The 21,049-nt window shown below is 39.6% G+C and overlaps 1 protein-coding gene across 2 annotated transcripts in view; it reads right to left on the reverse strand.

Moving 5' to 3' along the window:
- The window catches only part of LOC102416269 (GTPase IMAP family member 7), a 41,416-nt gene extending 29,328 nt beyond the window's left edge, over positions 1-12,088 (reverse strand). Inside the window, exons 1-2 of one of the 2 annotated variants that reach the window (XM_025291762.3) lie at positions 11,991-12,012; positions 1,612-1,690 (exon numbers count right to left, since the gene is read on the reverse strand). The gene's annotated coding sequence lies outside the window, so the exon portion shown is untranslated. Of the gene's footprint in view, positions 1-1,611; positions 1,691-11,990 lie in introns of both variants that reach the window. The other variant, XM_025291761.3, reaches the window with a different exon arrangement.
- Between the last annotated feature and the right edge of the window lie 8,961 nt (positions 12,089-21,049).

Here is a 21,049-nt window from a genome sequence, read left to right on the forward strand (position 1 = left end):
AAGGTTATTAGTTTGTAGTTTCCTTTTCTTGTAATATCTTTGTCTGGATAATACTGAGCTCATACAAAAGTGAAGTACTTTCTCCTCTCTTACTTTTTGTTTGAGAAGTATTAGTGTTCAGTCAGTTCATTTCAGTCGCTCACTCATGTCTGACTCTTTGCGACCCCATGGACTGCAGCACGCCAGGCCTCCCTGTCCATCACCAGCTCCCAAAGCTTGCTCGAACTCATGTCCATTGAGTTGGTGATGCCACACAACCATCTCTTCCTCTGTCGTCCCCTTCTCCCACCATCAATCTTTCCCAGCATCAGGGTCTTTTCCAATGAGTCAGTTCTTTGCATCAGGTGGCCAAAGTATTGGAGTTTCAGCTTCAGCATCAGTCCTTCCAATGAATATTCAGGGTTGATTTTCTTTAGGACTGACTGGTTTGATCTCCTTGTTGTCCAAGGGACTCTCAAGAGTCTTTTCCAGCACCATAATTTGAAAGCATCAGTTCTTCAGTGCTCAGCCTTCTTTATGGCCCAACTCTCACATTCGTACTGACTATTGGAAAAACCGTAGCTTTGACTATATGGACCTATGTTGGCAAGTGATGCCTCTATTTTTTAATAGGCTGTCTAGGTTTGTCATAGATTTCCTTCTAAGGAGCTAGTGTCTTTTAATTTCATGACTGCAGTCAATGCAGTGATTTTGGCGCCCAAGAAAAGAAAATCTGTCAGTGCTTCCACTTTTTCCCCTTCTATTTTCCAGGATGTAATGGGACCTGATGCCATGATCTTAGTATTTTGAATGCTGAGTTTCAAACCAACTTTTTCACTCTCCTCTTTCACCCTCATCAAGAGGCTCTTTAGTTCCTCTTCACTTTCTGCCATAAGGGTGGTGTCATCTGCATATCTGAGGTTATTGATATTTCTCCCAGAAATCTTGATTCCAGCTTGTGATTCATCCAACCCAGCATTTCTCATGATGCACTCTGTGTGCAAGTTAAACAAAAAGGGTGACAATATTTAGCCTTGTACTCCTTTCCCAATTTTGAACCAGTCAGTTGTTCCATGTCCAGTTCTGTTGCTTCTTGAGCTGCATACAGGTTTCTCAGGAGACAGGTAAGGTGATCTAGTACTCCCATCTTTTAAAGAATTTTTGACACTTTTTTGTGACCCAGAGTCAAAGGGTCTTGTGGTTGAAGAGCCCCCCATGAAACAGCATCAGTCTCATATGGTTTCACAGGAGAATTCTGCTAAACCCTCAGCAAAGAATCCCACTTTTACCTAAGTTATCCCAGAATATAAGGAAATAAGGGAAACCTTCAAATTCTAAAAAGTAAATGTAACTTTGAGCTGCAAAGCTGACAAAGTCTGTATAAAAAAAAATCTAGTTACATATATCATTTATGAATGTCAGTTCAAAAATCCTAATAAAATATTAACAGAATCTGACATTTTTAAAAGGGTTCAATCTTTACCAAGTGGGATTTATTCTGGAAAACTAGAGTGAGGGAGAAGTTTCAATAAGAGGAAAATCATTAATATAATCTACCAATAGTAATTCATGGTAAAAACATTCTACAAAATGTGAATTGACATGTACTTTCTTATCTATTTCTCTACTCACCTACTTACTTAATGGGGAAATACTTCGTTACTAAAACTAAAACCATCTCCACCTCACTTTCCCATGGTATTTGAGAAATCTGTCAATGCAAAGAGAAGAAGAAGTAACTATAGGAATGAGAATTAAAAAAAAGAACAAAGAGGGAAGCCAGAATATAAATAATATGGAAAAGCCCCTTAGAGTTCTGGCACGCAAATAGAAAAATCAGTGGAAGAAAACAGAAAATCTAGAAAAACACTCATTTGCCTAGGAAAATTTAGTATATAATAAAAGCAATATCCTATATCAGTGGAGAGAAGATGGACATTGTAATTAAATAATCATTTTAAAGCATATAAAAGTGGATTCATCCCTTGTGTCAACCAAAGAAATATACCAAATGCATCAGATATTTGTTAAAAAATTAAACTATGTACTTTTGGAAGAAAACAGATAAATTCTTTCAAAACCTGAGAGTGAGGAAAACTTTTTAACTTACTGAAAGCACAGATGGAATGTGGAATCCAATTGACAAAGTTGACCTCAAATTTCTAGTTACAGGTCCAGAGCTTGGAAGTCACTACTCCATTCAAAGAATTAGTCAAAAGCTGAACAGACTGAAATATCAACTCTTAAATCCTTAACAGATTCCTTTAAGGACACAGGGCAAAGTGCCGCCCCCTAGACTGGAGAACAGACAGGCAAATACAGGGAGTCATGGCTTAGTTGAGCAGAGACTGACTCACCATGGACACTGTGCTGGGGCAGGAAAACCTAGGCTGTGATTGACCAATTGCTTGACAGTCAGGATGGCCCATTCATAGAGTGACCCCACACTTTTGTGTGTTTTAATCCTGGAAGCCCCACTAGGTTCTGATAGTACATATCCAAAAAATTCCCTGGTGCTTCCTGCAGGGGAGGGGAAAAGAAACCAGTTTGATACAGGACAGGGTATCTTGTTCTTCTCAAAAGGCCTGCCTTCAGAGGAAAGCAGTTAACCAGACTTTGACCTTCTGCAGTTTTATCAGAGCCTAACTCACCATTAACCACAACACAGAGCTGCCAGAACTTACACAGGACTGAGAGATAAACTCTTGGAAGGTACAAACAGAAACTTGTATACATCAGGACGCAGGAGAAAGGAGCAGTGACCCCACAAGAAACTGATTAAGACTTGCCCAGGAGTGTCTAGGAGTCTCCAGCTGAGTCATGGGTCAGTGGTGGCCTGCTGCAGGGTTGGGGGCAGTGTACTGCATGTGCATGCATAGGATCTTTTAAAGGAGGTCGCCATTATCTTCGTTACCTCCACCATAGTTTGGCTCCAGGTAAATAGCAGGGAGGGAACACAGCTCCACCCATCAACAGAAAATTGGATTAAAGATTTACTGAGCATGGCCCTGCCCTTCAGAACAAGACCCAGTTCCCACCCCAATAGTCAGTCTATCCCATCAGGAAGCTTCCATAAGCCTCTTATCCTCCTCCATCAGAGGGCAGACAGAATGAAAACTAACCAATCTGATCACATGGACCACAGCCTCCTCTAATTCAATGAAACTACGAACCATGCCATGTAGGGCCACTCAAGATGGACTGGTCATGGTGGAGAGTTCTGACAAAATGTGGTCCACTGAAGAAGGGAATGGCAAACCACTTCAGTATTCTTGCCTTGAGAACCCCATTAACAGTATGAAAAGGCAAAAAGATAGGACACTGAAAGATGACCTCCCAGGTCAGTAGGTTCCCAATATGCTACTGGAGATCAGTGGAGAAATAACTCCAGAAAGAATGAAGAGATGGAGCCAAAGCAAAAACAACACCCAGTTGTGGATGTTACTGGTGATATAAGCAAGGTCTGATGCTGTAAAGAGCAATATTCCATAGGAACATGGAATGTTATGTCCATGAATCAAGGCAAATTGGAAGTGGCCAAACAGGCGATAGCAAGAGTGAACATCGACATTTTAGGAATCAGCGAAATAAAATGGACTGAAAGACAGTGAAAGTGAAGTCGCTCAGTCATGTCTGACTCTTTGCAACCCTGTAGACCATAGCCTACGAGGCTCTTCCATCCATGGGATTTTCCAGGCAAGAATACTGGAGTGGATTTCCATTTCCTTCTCCAGGAGATCTCCCCGACACAGGAATTGAACCCAGGTCTCCCACATTGTGGGCAGATGCTTTAACATCTGAGCCACCAGAATAGGTGGATTTAACTCAGATGACCATTATATCTACTACTATGGGCAAGAATCCCTTAGAAGAAATGGAATAGCCCTTATATTCAACAAGAGTCCAAAATGCAGTGCTTGGGTGCAATCTCAAAAATGACAGAATGATCTCTGTTCATTTCCAAGGCAAACCATTCAATATCATGGTAATCCAAGTCTATGCCCCAACCAGTAATGCTGAAGAAGCTGAAGTTGAATGGTTCTATGAAGACCTACAAGAACTTCTAGAAGTACCACCCAAAAAAGATGTCCTTTTCATTATAGTGGACTGGAATGCAAAAGTAGGAAGTCAAGAAACACCTGGAGTAACAGGCAAATTTGGCTTTGGAGTACAGTATGAAGCAGGGCAAAGGCTAGTAAAGTTTTGCCAAAAGAACACACTGGTCATAGCAAACATCCTCTTCCAATAACACAAGAGAAGACTCTACATCACCAGATGATCAATACCAAAATCAGATTGCTTATATTCTTTGCAGCCAAAGATGGAGAAGCTCTATACAGTCAGCAAAAACAAGACGGGAGCTGACTGTGGCTCAGATCGTGAGCTCCTTATTGCCAAATTCAGATTTAAATTGAAGAAAGTGGAGAAAACCATTAGACCATTCAGGTATGACCTAAATCAAATCCCTTGTGATTATACAGTGGAAGTGACAAATAGATTCAAGGAATTAGATCTGATAGACAGAGTGCCTGAAGAACTATGGACGGAGGTTTGTGACATTGTATAGGAGAGAGGTATCAAGACTATCCCCAAGAAAAAGAAATTCAAAAAAGCAAAATGGCTGTCTGAGGAGGCCTTACAAATAGTTGTTAAAAGAAGAGAAGTGAAAAGCAAAGGAGGAAAGGGAAGATATACGCATTTGAATGCAGAGTTCCAAAGAATAGCAAGGAGAGATAAAAAAAGCCTTCTTCAGTGATCAGTGCAAAGAAGTAGAGGAAAACAATAGAATGGGAAAGACTAGAGATCTCTTCAAGAAAATTAGAGATGCCAAGGGAACATTTCATGCAAAAACGGGCTCAATAAAGGACATAAATGGTATGGACCCAACAGAAGCAGAAGATATTAAGAAGAGATGGCAAGAATACACAGAAGAACTGTACAAAAAAGATCTTCATGACCCAGATAATCACGATGGTGTAATCACTCACCTAGAGCCACACATCCTGGAATGCAAAGTCAAGTGGGCCTTAGAAAACATCACTATGAGCGAAGTTAGTGGAGTTGATGGAGTTCCAGTTGAGCTATTTCAAATCCTAAAAGATGATGCTGTGAAAGTGCTGCACTCAATATGCCAGCAAATTTGGAAAACTCAGCAGTGGCCACAGGACTGGAAAAGGTCAGTTTTCATTCCAATCCCAAAGAAAGGCAGTGCCAAAGAATGTTCAAACTACCACATAATTGCACTCATCTCACATGCTAGTAAAGTAATGCTCAAAATTCTCCAAGCAGGCTTCAACAGCATGTGAACCATGAATTCCAGATGTTCAAGTTGGATTTAGAAAAGGCAGAGGAACCAAAGATCAAATTGCCAATATTCATTGTATCACAGATAAAGCAAGAGAGTTCCAGAAAAACATCTATTTCTGCTTGATTGACTATTCCAAAGGTTTTGACTGTGTGGATCACACCAAACTGTGGAAAATTCTGAAAAAGATGGGAATACCAGACCACCAGACCTGCCTCTTGAGAAATCTGTATGCAGGTCAGGAAGCAGCAATTAGAACTGGACATGAAGTAACAGACTCTTTCCAAATTGGGAAAGGAGTATGTCAGGGCTGTATATTGTCACTCTTCTCATTTAACTTCTATGCAGAATACATCATGAGAAACGCTGGGCTGGATAGAACACAGGCTGGAATAAAGGTTGCTGGGAGAAATATCAATAACCTCAGGTATGGAGATGACACTACCCTATGGTAGAAAGCAAAGAAGAACTAAAGAGCCTCTTGATTAAAGTGAAAGAGAAGAGTGAAAAAGTTGACTTAAAACTCAACATTAAGAAAATGAAGATCATGGCATTTGGTCCCATCACTTCATGGGAAATAGATGGGGAAACAGTGGAAACAGTGAGAGACTTATTTTGGGGGGCTCCAAAATTACTGCAAATGGTGATTGCAGTCATGAAATTAAAAGACACTAGCTCCTTGGAAGAAAAGTTATGACCAACCTAGACAGCATATTAAAAAGCAGAAACATTACTTTGCCAAAAATGTTCTGTCTAGTCAAGGCTATGGTTTTTCCAGTAGTCATGTGTGTATGTGAGAGCTGAACCATAATGAAGGCTGAGCACCGAAGAATTAATACTTTTGAACTGTGGTGTTGGAGAAGACTCTTGGGAGTCCCTTGGACTGCAAGGAGATCCAACCAGTCCATCCTAAAAGAAACCAGTCCTGATTATTCATTGGAAGGACTGATGTTGAAGCTGAAACTCCAATATGTTGGCCACCTGATTCAAAGAGCTGACTCATTTGTAAAGACCCTGATGCTGGGAAAGATTGAAGGCGGGAGGGAAGGGGATGACAGAGGATGAGATGGTTGGATGGCATCACCAACTCAATGGACATGAGTTTGCATATCTCTGGGAGTTGGTGATGGACAGGGAAGCCTGGCGTGCTACAGTCCATGGGTTCTCAAAGAGTCGGACACCAATGAGTGACTGAACTGAACTGAATTGAATTCACTTGGAGGAAGAAAAATATACAACTACAGTCAGCTCTAAGCCGTTCACACAGGAAAAGGGAAATATCCACTTCCAGTCTACTTGAACTCTCCTGTCCCACCTGGGGTGGGGGAGAAAAACACTTGTGAAGCTCACAGTCCAGAGGCAAAGGCTCACTAGAACAGAAATGTGCTCGTAGTACAATAGACTATGTCCCCTCCCCAACCCTGTCACCACATTACTAAAGTCTTCTTTATAGCAGCAGTTCTGTTTACCCAGTACCTCAGGTCCAGCTGATGAGAAAAATGAACAGACATACTAAAGATCAAAAAATAATAATAATAATAATTTGAGAAGACAGAGCAAGCATTAGAACCAGACATGGCAGGCATCGACTGAACAAAAATGTACAACCTAAAAGTTGAGAAAAATATTGTATTTGAGGAATTACTGAGGACTATAGCTTGGGAGACACTCTCTCAGATGACTCTGAGGAACTGTTCCAAAGAAGTAGTGGAGGAGACAGGATATATAGGAGTCTTTTTGAAAACAAAACAAAAGAAAATAAAATGCATGGTCAAACATCAGAAGATCACTTCTCATCACAAAAAAAAAAAAACAGACACTCAAGTTAATGATTGTAGAGCTTTTGTATATATGGGAAGATGTAAGAGTCTGGGCTCATTGAAACCACTCCTTTGATATGCATGTTAGCTATCTAGGGCCAGTATCCTCTTTCTTTCCTTTCTAAATTCCCCTTAGGGCACACTATCAGAGGCTGCAATGCTGATGACCTGATGGTGGGCAACATTCATTGCTTATTGAGATGGCAGGCAAGCTTTCTTTGTCCACAGAGGGATCTTGGAATGATTAGACCAGGAATTTAAAACAACTAAGATGAATATTCTAGGGCTCTAATGTAAGAACAAATGGGCCATATAGGCAGAGACAAGAAATCCTAAGAAAAAAAACAAAAATAAATGCTTTCAATTAAAAGTAATATAACAGGAAAGAAGAATACCTTTGATGTTCTAGTTAGACCAGTCCAGATTATAGTCTTCAGGACCAGTTACTGCTAAAAAAACCAAGCCAAAATGACTGGCTGGAGAAATGAGTGATTCATAGTCTGAGTCAGGAAATACATAAAGTGACCTGGGGCCATCTTATTCAACTTATGTTTGCATCTTGATGCAAACAAACTAAACTGTAAATAAATCATGAGATAATCCATGAAATCTAATGAAAGGATAGTTGACAATATAAAAAATTTATACTACCTTTGAATTTGTAGTTATATTTTTTAATCTTTTTGTTTTAAATATGCATCCTAAAATATTTACAGGTAAAATGATACAATATCTATTATTTGCCTCAAAATAACCCAGGGTTAGGATGGGAAGTATGTTGAATACACATGAAACATGAATGGTCAGGAGTTGATAACTGTCAAAGCTTGATGATGGATATATGGAGGTTTTTATATTACTCCTTTGCAAATGTCTGAAATGTTCTTCAGTAAAAGATTTCACATGTATGTATGCCTTTGTAATTACTATTAATATATATTATATTCCAGACACTCCGATATGCATTTTTTACAGGAATATTTATTCCTTATAAACACTCTAGAATGAAGGTACTATTATTCTGATGTTAAAAGCAAGGAAACTGTGGTTCAAATACTGAGAAACATGCCCAAGGTCATCGTATTGGGCCAAACAGTGATGCAATTCAAAGTACGTCTGACTACCATGCTCATTCTTAACCACTACACACTACAGCCTCTCCTAGGTTCCTTCTCAGCTCCATCCATTCTGTAGCTTATACCAGGTCAAAGGTAGATGAGGGGAAAATAGTTCACTCTGTTTCCCACATGGTGAATGAGTAGCAAGCCTGCAATTAGGGAAGGCAAGGAGGATGGTTTCAGACTTCATGGATCTTATTTAGTCTCTGTCCAATATTGAGAAGCCAAACATGGGAGACATAGTCGGGGAAAAAAATCATTAAAAAAAGTTTCTCCAGTGGTTTTAAGATGTCAAGCACCCCCAGCTGAAAGAAAGGCTGTAAAGTGAAAAAACCCAGTGCTTCAGAAAAGAAGTGACTTACGCCGTGAGCCCAGATCCACCACTTCTAGAAAATTCCTTCAGCTCCCCAAGGTTCAGTTTCCTTTTCAATGAAAAGGGACAATAAAACCAATCTTTCAGGCTTGTCATGAAGCTTTTGTAGAATGATTTCTACAAAGATCTCTAGGGAATGGCAGCCACTCAATAAGCAGGCAGTGCTGCTAAATGCATTGAAATACTGATATAAGAAAACTGTGGAAAGCTTTTGTAGAATGATTTCTACAAAGATCTCTAGGGAATGGCAGCCACTCAATAAGCAGGCAGTGCTGCTAAATGCATTGAAATACTGATATGGAAAACTGTGGAAACCTAACAGCGATAGATTAGAACACATTGTAGTTTAACAATCCAGCTGCAGTTACAGGTTATATTCTTTCTTCAGAGTAGCTCATCTACTCCCTATAGCCACCCCTCCTTCACCCCATACCATGTGCCTTGAGGGATACAGCGTTTCTTGTGAAGTGTTGGGTGAATCAAAACAGGAAGTCAGTAGGGAAGGTTCTAATCCTTTCTTGTCAACCTCTACGAGCCTTGGAGAGTCAGTTGTTCTCTGGAATTTGGTTATTTTTCAGTGTAAAGGGAGTTAGAATAGGTTTAATGGAATGTTGTTTAAATTGTCTTCCAGTTCTGCAGGTCTGCTTTGGGTCACTAACATGTCTTGAAGGAAAGCCACAGGTTTCTAGGTAACGTTATCACAACAGACACTGTCTAGAAAGTTCACTGTTAAGACAAGGTCAGCCCCTCCTAACAAAAGAGTAAGTGTACAGTACATTACCCATCCCACAGCCTCTGCCAACCACCATTCCACTCACTGATTCTGTGACTTTGCCTAATTTGTATATAAGTGGATTCATACAGTATTTGTATTTCTGTGACTGGTTTATTCAACTAAAGAATAATGTTCTCACATTTCATCCATATTGTCTCATAATGGCATGATTTCCTTCTTTTTTAAGGCTGAATAATATTCCACTGCCTGTCAATACCACACTTTAATCCACTCATCTGTCAATGGACATTCAGGTTGTTTCCACCTCTTAGCTAGTATTGGCTAGTTCTTGGCTAGTATTGCAAGCTGCCACTTGGAATAGTGCTGCAATGAACATGGAAGTGCTAATATTTCTTCAAGATCCAGTTTTCAATTTTTTTGGATAAATGCCCAGGAGTGGAATTGTATCATATAGTACTTCTAACTTTAAGTTTTTGAGGCACCTCCAGACTGTTTTGTGGTTAGATATCATCTTAAGTATTCTTACCATAATAAAATAAAATTTAAAAATTTGAAAACTATGATGGTTTATGTAGTAGTTATAGGAATGACTATAAAACCATAGGTCTGTGAGACAAACAGATCACAACACTATGTAATATTGGGTTGGCAAAGAAGTTTGTTTGGGTTTTTCGTAAGTATGGAAATCCTCCAATGAACTTTTTGGCTAATAGAAAACAGAAAGTTATCATGATGAAAAAAAAAAAATCCCAATGCATCAACTGGGCAAACACCACTCAAAATATGAAAAAGGAAGAAGTTAAGCAAAATGTGTGTGTACACCTACACACATGTACACATGCATCTCTCTACACATACATGTATATGATACATAAAATGGAACCAAATTACAGAGGCCATAACCAAAAGTAGAGAATACTTCCATAAGTGTTTTAGACTCAGAAACATTATAATAAGAACACAAACTCAAAAACACAAAGTTCCAGAGGAGATGGTAGAACAAAGAATGAAAAGAAACTAGAAACTTGAAGAAACAAAGTGAAGACAAAAGGTATTATCATTACAGGATCCATCAAAGAGTTAGAAGCAAAGGGGTAAGAAAACATATAAGTCAAAAATAGATGTCTTATTAATAGGAAAAGCTTAATAAGAAACACAACAGATACAAATCTGAAAGACTAGAAGATACAACAGTTAGAGAAAAACTAAAACATGAGTAGAACCGACCATAAATTCTACTTTAAAAGGACTGGTGTTGCTGGAGTAAACAAATCAATAAATACAACCGAGGAAGCATAATCTAATAACTTCTCTGAAATGGGGAAAATATCCCAAACTAAAATCTAACTCTCTAGGAAAAACGAGCACATTTCATTCCTGGGAAACTTGATACAGAATATTCAATATTGAATTTTCATCTGATATAACATATCACATTCCAAGCACAAAGAAGAAATTCTTAAGTTATCCAAGAAAAATGCAAATGAGGAACTGTGGAAGGGGGTCAGGCTAGCTTCACAATTTTCTATAATCAACACATAAACAGTAGCACTGGTGGTTTCACAATAGAATGTTAATATTCCACACCTGCGAAAAGTAAAAATAATACATAGCAAAAAGTGGGAGGTTGGAGAGAGGAGATGGAAAAATATCTGCAGCTTTTTCTTTGTATGATGTCTAAACGGAAACCACTTAGTGTTTTGCATAAATTCTTAATCCTTGAAACTTCTGTCTGGAATAAATAAATCATCAACTTACCAAGGACCAAGGTCTGGCTCTGAATATAAATGTGTGTGTGGTACAAACTAGTGATGAGCTGTAGCTTGCCCTGTTACTTTTGAGTTATATTTGCTTCCAGAATATGCATGTGAAACTGGACATATTTTCAAGAAAAAGAAGTTGATTATCACTTAGTATAAATCATTTATTAGAGTTGCATTTATTACTCTTAAACAGGAGTTGGCAAATTTGAAAAGGGCCAGCAGTTAGACTTTTGCAGTCACAGCCTCTCAGCCCTGGTTGGAACACAAAAGCAACCTCAGATCACAGTAAACTAGTAAATGGATTAGATAACTGTGTTACACTGAAACAGGTGGCAGGCTGTATATGACCCATGGAAGGTAGGTAGTTTGTGCACTCTTGCTCCAGAGGAGAATCTTGTGTGTATTGTGCCATCAAAAACATTTTTTTAAGTGTTGAATGTTCTAAAAACACAAACTTTTGTCTACCTTTTGTGATAAATTGTTCATCACTAAAATAGGGGCACACTGTTGAAAGTAACATAGAGACAAGTTTGTGACTAGAATAAAAATTATATATAGTCCCACCCCTAAATTAGAGGCTATTTTACATGAAAATCTTTCCTTCTTTTTGTGTGTCTTGTTTTTCTAGTGGTAACATATTAATGATTTTATATCTTGACTCTTATACATAACATTATATCATAGAGAATATTGAGAACAACTAAAACTTTTATAAGCATGAAAAAGGCCTGCCCTGTTAAATACAAGATGTATAGGCATCACATGAATAAATCCCTCAGCTTCCCCTCCTACAACCTTTCCACTCCCATGCGGGCACCCCCGTCTATTCCTCTTCCCTCTGCCCCTTCCCGTAGCCTTCTCATAAGCTCCATTGCCCTTGTCTTGGCCAGTCTCACCTTCTCTTGCAGAACTGGTGAGATCTCAGCTCCTCTCCAGGAAAGCTACCCGATCTGGTATTTGCTTTATTTGAAAAAAATTGTGTTTTCTACTCCTGCAGTCTCTGACCACAGGAAGGTGAGGCTGGGTGGAGTGAAGACTACATTTTGTGGTTAAATAGAAGCAGAAAGCATTTCCCACGAATTTGCTTGGTGCTTCAGTGTTGCTCTCTGAAACCTTTATCCCCATGCACCTGCTGAACCACTAAGATTCCAAAATCTTAGCCATTGCTTTGGATTATAGCCCTGGCTCCAGAAAGCCCTGTGAAATGGTCCCAATTTTTTTTAAATCACAATTAGCATTGATTTATAATTTTTGTTACTTTCAGGTGTACAGCAAATTTATATATATATCTTTGAAGATGGTTGGATGTCATCACTGACTCGATGGACATGAGTTTCAGCAAGCTCTAGGAGTTGGTGATGGACAAGAAAGCCATGGTGTGCTGTACGCATGGAGTCGCAGAGTCGGACACGATTGAGCAACTGAACTGAACTGGTGACTCAGGGATAAAGAATCCACCTGCCAATGCAGGAGACATGGATTCAATCCCTGGGTTGGAAAGATCCTCTGGAGAAGAAATAAAAACCCACTCCAGTGGTAAAGAAACTGCCTGCCAGTGCAGGAGATGTAAGAGATGTGGGTTTGATCCCTGCATTGGAAAGATCCACTGGAGGAGGTCACTGCAACCCACTCCAGTATTCTTGCCTGGAGAATTCCATGGACAGTGGAGTCTGGTGGGCTACAGTCCATAGGGTTGCACAGAGTTGAATATGACTTAGCAAATAAACAACAGTATATATATGTATATATATATATATATATATATATATTCAGATTCTTTTCCATTATAGGTTATCATAAAATATTGAATGTAGTTTACTGTACTATGCAGTAGGTCCTTGCTGTTTATCTATTTCATATACAGTAGATTGTATCTGTTAATCCCAAAGTCATATTTTATCCCTCCCCACTTCCTCTCCCCTTTAGTAACCATTAGTTTGTTTTCTATGTCTGTGAGTCTATTTATGTTTTGTAAGTAAGTTCGTTTGTATTTTAGATTTCACATATAAGTGATATTGGTTAATATTCATTTTTCTCTGACTTACTTCACTTCATACGATAATTTTTAGCTCCATCCATGTTTCTGCAAATGGCTTTATTCTTTTCTACTGCTGAGTAATATTCTATTGTGTGTGTGTGTGCATATATATATCACATTTTCTTAAACCATTCATCTGTTGATGAACATTTAGGTTGTTTCCATGTCTTGCCTATTATAAATAATGCTTCTATGAACATAGGGATGCACATATCTTTTTGATTTAACATTTTTTATCTTTTCCAGATATATGCCCAGGAGTGGGATTGCTGGTTCACATGACACATCTATTTTTAGTTTTCTGAGGAACCTCCATACTCTTTTCCATTCAGGCTGTACCAATTTACATTCCCAACAACAGTGTAGGGTTCCCTTTGCTCCACACCCTCTCCAGCATTTGTCATTTGTAGACTTTTTGAAGATGGTGAAATGGCCCAAATTCTGCTCAGTATAGTATCTGCTGTGGTCTGCCACTGAGATCCACCCCCACCACAGTTTCAGGACTGAAGCCTCCAGTCTCCCTGCTGACAGGAGTGTTCAGTTCAGTCGCTCTTCGCCTTTTCATACTGTTCATGGGATTCTCAAGGCAAGAATACTGAAGTGGTTTGCTGCCAGGAGCCAGCGAGAGACATTCCACTCATGACAAAGGTCATGAGGAAGGAGGCTCGGCATACGCAAAGGCGGGATCGAGCCTCAGGAGTCCCCCTGGATATTCTCGAGCATCTACCCCCAAAAAACCAGAGTCTGCCTACTTTATTGCTTTGTGCTCTCACCTCTGACTTTACTGGGGGCTGTCCCCCACCACCATCTCGCTCTCTCTGTCAAAGAGTTAACTTACAGCTCCAATTAATAAAGTTCCTGGGCAACTAGGAGTGTTTAAATCCAAACCCCTCAGATAGCTCTCTAACTCGCCTGACAAGTTTACCCGGACTCCTACAGCTATGCATACGATTGTTTACAGTCTCCCAGCCTCGAGAGGCACGGGAAGCTTGAGATATTCAAATAGCTTAGAGCCTCTCAGAGAGTTAGAAACTGTCAGAATAAAACTAGTAAAAGATTTCATTGATGAGCCAATGCTTGCTGCCAAGTTTTCACATCCCCTGTATTGTATCCTTGAATGTGTATTAATTAATACAGTTGGTATGTAGAAAAAATATAAGTAGTGGCCTTGGTGTTAGCAACTTTAGACCCTTAAGGTAATAAATTCTTTCCTTTGTTGTAAACCCATTACACATCCGCCTATAGGAATGCAATTTTATCTAACACCTTCAGAAGATGGCGCCAAACCTTAAAATAATTACTCTTAGAGAAAATAAGTCTTTGTCAAGAGTCATAAAATGTTAATAGGCCTTCTGGCCAGAAGATGATGTAAATCACCTAAACAATTTGTATACGATAAATTTGCAGGAAAGAAACCCTGGTTTTTGATAAGGATCAAAGACTGCTGACTTTGCATCCCCTATTATCCTCTATGTGTAACTTAGGGTATATAAGCCCCTGTTGAAAACAAAAGCTACAGGCCTTGCTAGCCAAAGCTTGGTCTCCCCATGTCATTCTTCCCCTCAATTTCCAGCTGAGTCTCACTCTGGAGCACGGAAATCCTCTGTGACCATTTATTTGCCTGGGCTTCTAAGACCCACTCGAGAAGGTGTCTAAGGTGGGGCACCTTCCGCTATTCGAGAGGGCGCCTGTGGCCTTCATGGTCAGAGCTAACCTGGTGTCACAGGTTATATTGATTTTCCGCATAAACCAAGCTACTCAGCTTCTTTTCTCCACTGAATTTTCCTACTGAGCTATCCTCATTCTATTACTCTTTATATCTCTAATTAACATTTGAATAGGTCGCCGAAGTCGTCTCTCCTTCAAATACCCTGGATCAGCCGGGGCTGGACCTCGGCAGTTTGCCATTCCCTTCTCCAGTGGACCATGTTTTCTCAGAACTCTCCAATATGACCAGTCCTTCTTGGGTGGCCCTACACAGCGTGGCTTATAGTTTCATTGAGTTAGACAAGGCTGCGATTCATGTGATGAGCTTGGTTAGTTTTCTGTGATTGTGGTTTTCATTCTGTCTGCCCTCTGATGGAGACAGCTAAGAGGCTTGTGGAAGCTCCCTGATGGGAGAGACTGACTCTGGGGCAATCTGGGTCTTTTTCTTATGGGCTAGCCGGCGCCCTCCCACAGCCTTATGGCATCCCCTCAGGGTTATTCTCAGTTGAAGAGATTCCTCTCTTCCGAGATGGTGCCCCCTACTCCCACAGCACTCACATTTTAGGACTGGTCCCTGCAGAGGCACAAGGATCCCAGTTTGGGACCAGTCTGCCCCACCCTCCAAGCTCCAGAACCAGGTGATGCTGATGCAGCCTCTTGTGACTCATCACAGCTCAGCGTCTCCTTCCGCCCTGTCCTACATCCTTCAGGACCACACAGGTTTCCATCCCAAGAGCTCTCCTAAAGAAAGTCCACTCCTGCAGCATTTTTATCTCAGAATCTGCTCCTGGTGAACTTAGCCAGTGACACCCGTCCAAGCACACGGTGTGATCTTTCTCCCCCAGTTGAGCAGAAAGCGGGGAAGACCTGGGGAGGTGGGGCCTGGCTTAGCATCCTGCGGACCCTGTTGTGGACTCTGGTGGAACGTAGGGCTTGGGGCATTTTCTGGTGACTGCATCCTTTGAGATTATTTTAGTCCTTCTGAAAGCTGGCTATCCTTACAAGTGTACTTTCATACTTCAGAAGCAATGTCTCTATCTAGTATACAAAACCAAAGTTACAGAGGACTTAAAAAAAAATCAGAATTGAATTAAATGCATTCGTATACCTAGGAAGGTGTACCGACAGTTTCATGATAGTTTTCTTTCCAGGCAGGTTGCTTTTTTTTTTTTTTTTTTAAATTCTGCGCTCATGTGTGTTCATCAGTCACTTTCTTCTTTTTGTTTTTAATCTTAAGTTGTTTGTGAAATATAGTATTAATAGAGGAAATGGCTCATATAAATTTTAGTTCAGTTCAGTCTCTCAGTCGTGTCCAACTCTTTGCGACCCAATGAATCGCAGCACACCAGGCCTCCCTGTCCATCACCAACTCCCAGAGTTCACTCAGACTCACGTCCATCGAGTCAGTGATGCCATCCAGACATCTCATCCTCTGTCATCCCCTTCTCCTCCTGCCCCCAATCCCTCCCAGCATCAGGGTCTTTTCCAGTGAGTCAACTCTTCGCATGAGGTGGCCAAAGTACTGGAGTTTCAGGTTTAGCATCATTCCTTCCAAAGAAATCCCAGGGCTGATCTCCTTCAGAATGGACTGGTTGGATCTCCTTGCAGTCCAAGGGACTCTCAAGAGTCTTCTCCAACACCACAGTTCAAAAGCATCAATTCTTTGGCGCTCAGCCTTCTTCACAGTCCAACTCTCACATCCATACATGACCACAGGAAAAACCATAGCCTTGACTAGACGGACCTTTGTTGGCAAAGTAATGTCTCTGCTTTTCAATATGCTATCTAGGTTGGTCACAACTTTCCTTCCAAGGAGTAAGCGTCTTTTAATTTCATGGCTGCAATCACCATCTGCAGTGATTTTGGAGCCCCCCAAAATAAAGTCTGACAGTGTTTCCACTATATCCCCGTCTATTTCCCATGAAGTGATGGGACCGGATGCCATGAACTTCATTTTCTGAATGTTAAGCTTTAAGCCAACTTTTTCACTCTCCATTTTCACTTTCATCAAGAGGCTTTTTAGTTCCTCTTTACTTTCTGCCATAAGGGTGGTGTCATCTGCATATCTGAGGTTATTGATATTTCTCCCAGAAATCTTGATTCCAGCTTGTGTTTCTTCCCATCCAGCATTTCTCATGATGTACACTGCATATAAGTTAAATAAGCAGGGTGACAATATACAGCCTTGACATACTCCTTTTCCTATTTGGAACCAGTCTGTTGTTCCATGTCCAGTTCTAACTGTTGCTTCCTGACCCGCATGCAGTTTTCTCAAGAGGCAGATCAGGTGGTCTGGTATTCCCATCTCTTTCAGACTTTTCCACAGTTTATTGAGATCCACACAGTCAAACGCTTTGGCATAGTCAATAAAGCAGAAATAGATGTTTTTCTGGAACTCTCTTCTTTTTCCATGATCCAGCGGATGTTGGCAATTTGATCTCTGGTTCCTCTGCCTTTTCTAAAACCAGCTTGAACACCAGGAAGTTCACGGTTCACATATTGCTGAAGCCTGGCTTGGAGAATTTTGAGCATATAAATTTACAGCACACTAAATTTTCAGTTGTCACAAACTGAACACTCCCCAAACGAGCACTCAACTCAAGACACAGAATGTTGTTGGCAGACCAAAACCCCTTATGCCCTCTATGGGTGACCTCTCACTGAACTTGTGATAGCATAGATTAACATTAGCTGTTTTTCTACTTTATAACAATGAAATCATGCATGAGGTATTGTGTTGTATCTGGCTTTTTCTGCTTACCATTGTATTTTGAGATGTATCCATATTGTTACATGTAGCAATAACTTGTGTATTTTCACTGCTGTATACTATTTCTTTTTATTTTTTTATTTAATTTAATTTTATTTTTAAACTTTACAAAATTGTATTAGTTTTGCCAAATATCAAAATGAATCCGCCACAGGTATACATGTGTTCCCCATCCTGAGCCCTCCTCCCTCCTCCCTCCCCATACCACCCCTCTGGGTCGTCCCAGTGCACTAGCCCCAAGCATCCAGTATCGTGCATCAAACCTGGACTGGCAACTCGTTTCTTACATGATATTTTACATGTTTCAATGCCATTCTCCCAAATCTTCCCACCCTCTCCCTCTCCCACAGAATCCATAAGACTGTTCTATACATCAGTGTCTCTTTTGCTGTCTCGTACACAGGGTTATTGTTACCATCTTTCTAAATTCCATATATATGCGTTAGTATACTGTATTGGTGTTTTTCTTTCTGGCTTACTTCACTCTGTATAATAGGCTCCAGTTTCATCCACCTCATTAGAACTGATTCAAATGTATTCTTTTTAATGGCTGAGTAATACTCCATTGTGTATATGTACCACTGCTTTCTTATCCATTCATCTGCTGATGGACATCTAGGTTGCTTCCTTGTCCTGGCTATTATAAACAGTGCTGCAATGAACATTGGGGTACACATGTCTCTTTCCCTTCTGGTTTCCTCAGTGTGTATACCCAGCAGTGGGATTGCTGGATCATAAGGTAGTTCTATTTCCAGTTTTTTAAGGAATCTCCACACTGTTCTCCATAGTGGCTGTACTAGTTTGCATTCCCACCAACAGTGTAAGAGGGTTCCCTTTTCTCCACACCCTCTCCAGCATTTATTATTTGTAGAATTTTGGATTTCAGCCATTCTGACTGGCGTGAAATGGTACCTCATAGTGGTTTTGATTTGCATTTCTCTGATAATGAGTGATGTTGAGCATCTTTTCATGTGTTTGTTAGCCATCTGTATGTCTTCTTTGGAGAAATGTCTATTTAGTTCTTTGGCCCATTTTTTGATTGGGTCATTTATTTTTCTGGAGTTGAGCTGTAGGAGTTGCTTGTATATTCTCGAGATTAGTTGTTTGTCAGTTGCTTCATTTGCTATTATTTTCTCCCATTCTGAAGGCTGTCTTTTCACCTTGCTTATAGTTTCCTTTGATGTGCAGAAGCTTTTAAGGTTAATTAGGTCCCATTTGTTTATTTTTGTTTTTATTTCCAATATTCTGGGAGGTGGGTCATAGAGGATCCTGCTGTGATGTATGTCAGAGAGTGTTTTGCCTATGTTCTCCTCTAGGAGTTTTATAGTTTCTGGTCTTACATTTAGATCTTTAATCCATTTTGAGTTTATTTTTGTGTATGGTGTTAGAAAGTGTTCTAGTTTCATTCTTTACAAGTGGTTGACCAGATTTCCCAGCACCACTTGTTAAAGAGATTGTCTTTAATCCATTGTATATTCTTGCCTCCTTTGTCAAAGATAAGGTGTCCATAGGTGCGTGGATTTATCTCTGGGCTTTCTATTTTGTTCCATTGATCTATATTTCTGTCTTTGTGCTGGTACCATACTGTCTTGATGACTGTGGCTTTGTAGTAGAGCCTGAAGTCAGGTAGGTTGATTCCTCCAGTTCCATTCTTCTTTCTCACGATCGCTTTGGCTATTCGAGGTTTTTTGTATTTCCAGACAAATTGTGAAATTATTTGTTCTAGCTCTGTGAAGAATACTGTTGGTAGCTTGATAGGGATTGCATTGAATCTATAAATTGCTTTGGGTAGTATACTCATTTTCACTATATTGATTCTTCCAATCCATGAACATGGTATGTTTCTCCATCTGTTAGTGTCCTCTTTGATTTCTTTCACCAGTGTTTTATAGTTTTCTATATATAGGTCTTTAGTTTCTTTAGGTAGATATATTACTAAGTATTTTATTCTTTCCGTAGCAATGGTGAATGGAATTGTTTCCTTAATTTCTCTTTCTGTTTTCTCATTATTAGTGTATAGGAATGCAAGGGATTTCTGTGTGTTGATTTTATATCCTGCAACTTTACTATAGTCATTGATTAGTTCTAGTAATTTTCTGGTGGAGTCTTTAGGGTTTTCTATGTAGAGGATCATGTCATCTGCAAATAGTGAGAGTTTTACTTCTTCTTTTCCAATTTGGATTCCTTTTATTTCTTTTTCTGCTCTGATTGCTGTGGCCAAAACTTCCAAAACTATGTTGAATAGTAATGGTGAAAGTGGGCACCCTTGTCTTGTTCCTGACTTTAGAGGAAATGCTTTCATTTTTCACCATTGAGGATAATGTTTGCTGTGGGTTTGTCATATATAGCTTTTATTATGTTGAGGTATGTTCCTTCTATTCCTGCTTTCTGGAGAGTTTTTATCATAAATGGATGTTGAATTTTGTCAAAGGCTTTCTCTGCATCTATTGAGATAATCATATGGTTTTTATTTTTCAATTTGTTAATGTGGTGTATTACATTGATTGATTTGTGGATATTGAAGAATTCTTGCATCCCTGGGATAAAGCCCACTTGGTCATGGTGTATGACCTTTTTAATGTGTTGTTGGATTCTGATTGCTAGAATTTTGTTAAGGATTTTTGCATCTATGTTCATCAGTGATATTGGCCTGTAGTTTTCTTTTTTTGTGGCATCTTTGTCAGGTTTTGGTATTAGGGTGATGGTGGCCTCATAGAATGAGTTTGGAAGTTTACCTTCCTCTGCAATTTTCTGGAAGAGTTTGAGCAGGATAGGTGTTAGCTCTTCTCTAAATTTTGGTAGAATTCAGCTGTGAAGCCATCTGAACCTGGGCTTTTGTTTGCTGGAAGATTTTTGATTACAGTTTCAATTTCCGTGCTTGTGATGGGTCTGTTAAGATTTTCTATTTCTTCCTGGTCGAGTTTTGGAAAGTTGTACTTTTCTAAGAATCTGTCCATTTCTTCCACGTTGTCCATTTTATTGGCATATAATTGTTGATAGTAGTCTCTTATGATCCTTTGTATTTCTTTGTTGTCTGTTGTGATCTCTCCATTTTCGTTTCTAATTTTATTGATTTGATTTTTCTCCCTTTGTTTCTTGATGAGTCTGGCTAATGGTTTGTCAATTTTATTTATCCTTTCAAAGAACCAGCTTTTGGCTTTGTTGATTTTTGCTATGGTCTCTTTTGTTTCTTTTGCATTTATTTCTGCTCTAATTTTTAAGATTTCTTTCCTTCTACTAACCCTGGGGTTCTTCATTTCTTCCTTTTCTAGTTGCTTTAGGTGTAGAGTTAGGTTATTTATTTGACTTTTTTCTTGTTTCTTGAGGTATGCCTGTATTGCTATGAACTTTCCCCTTAGCACTGCTTTTACCGTGTCCCACAGGTTTTGGGTTGTTGTGTTTTCATTTTTATTCGTTTCTATGCAAATTTTGATTTCTTT

This window comes from Bubalus bubalis, chromosome 8 (genome assembly GCF_019923935.1).
Source record: "Bubalus bubalis isolate 160015118507 breed Murrah chromosome 8, NDDB_SH_1, whole genome shotgun sequence".
Classification (NCBI taxonomy): domain Eukaryota; kingdom Metazoa; phylum Chordata; class Mammalia; order Artiodactyla; family Bovidae; genus Bubalus; species Bubalus bubalis.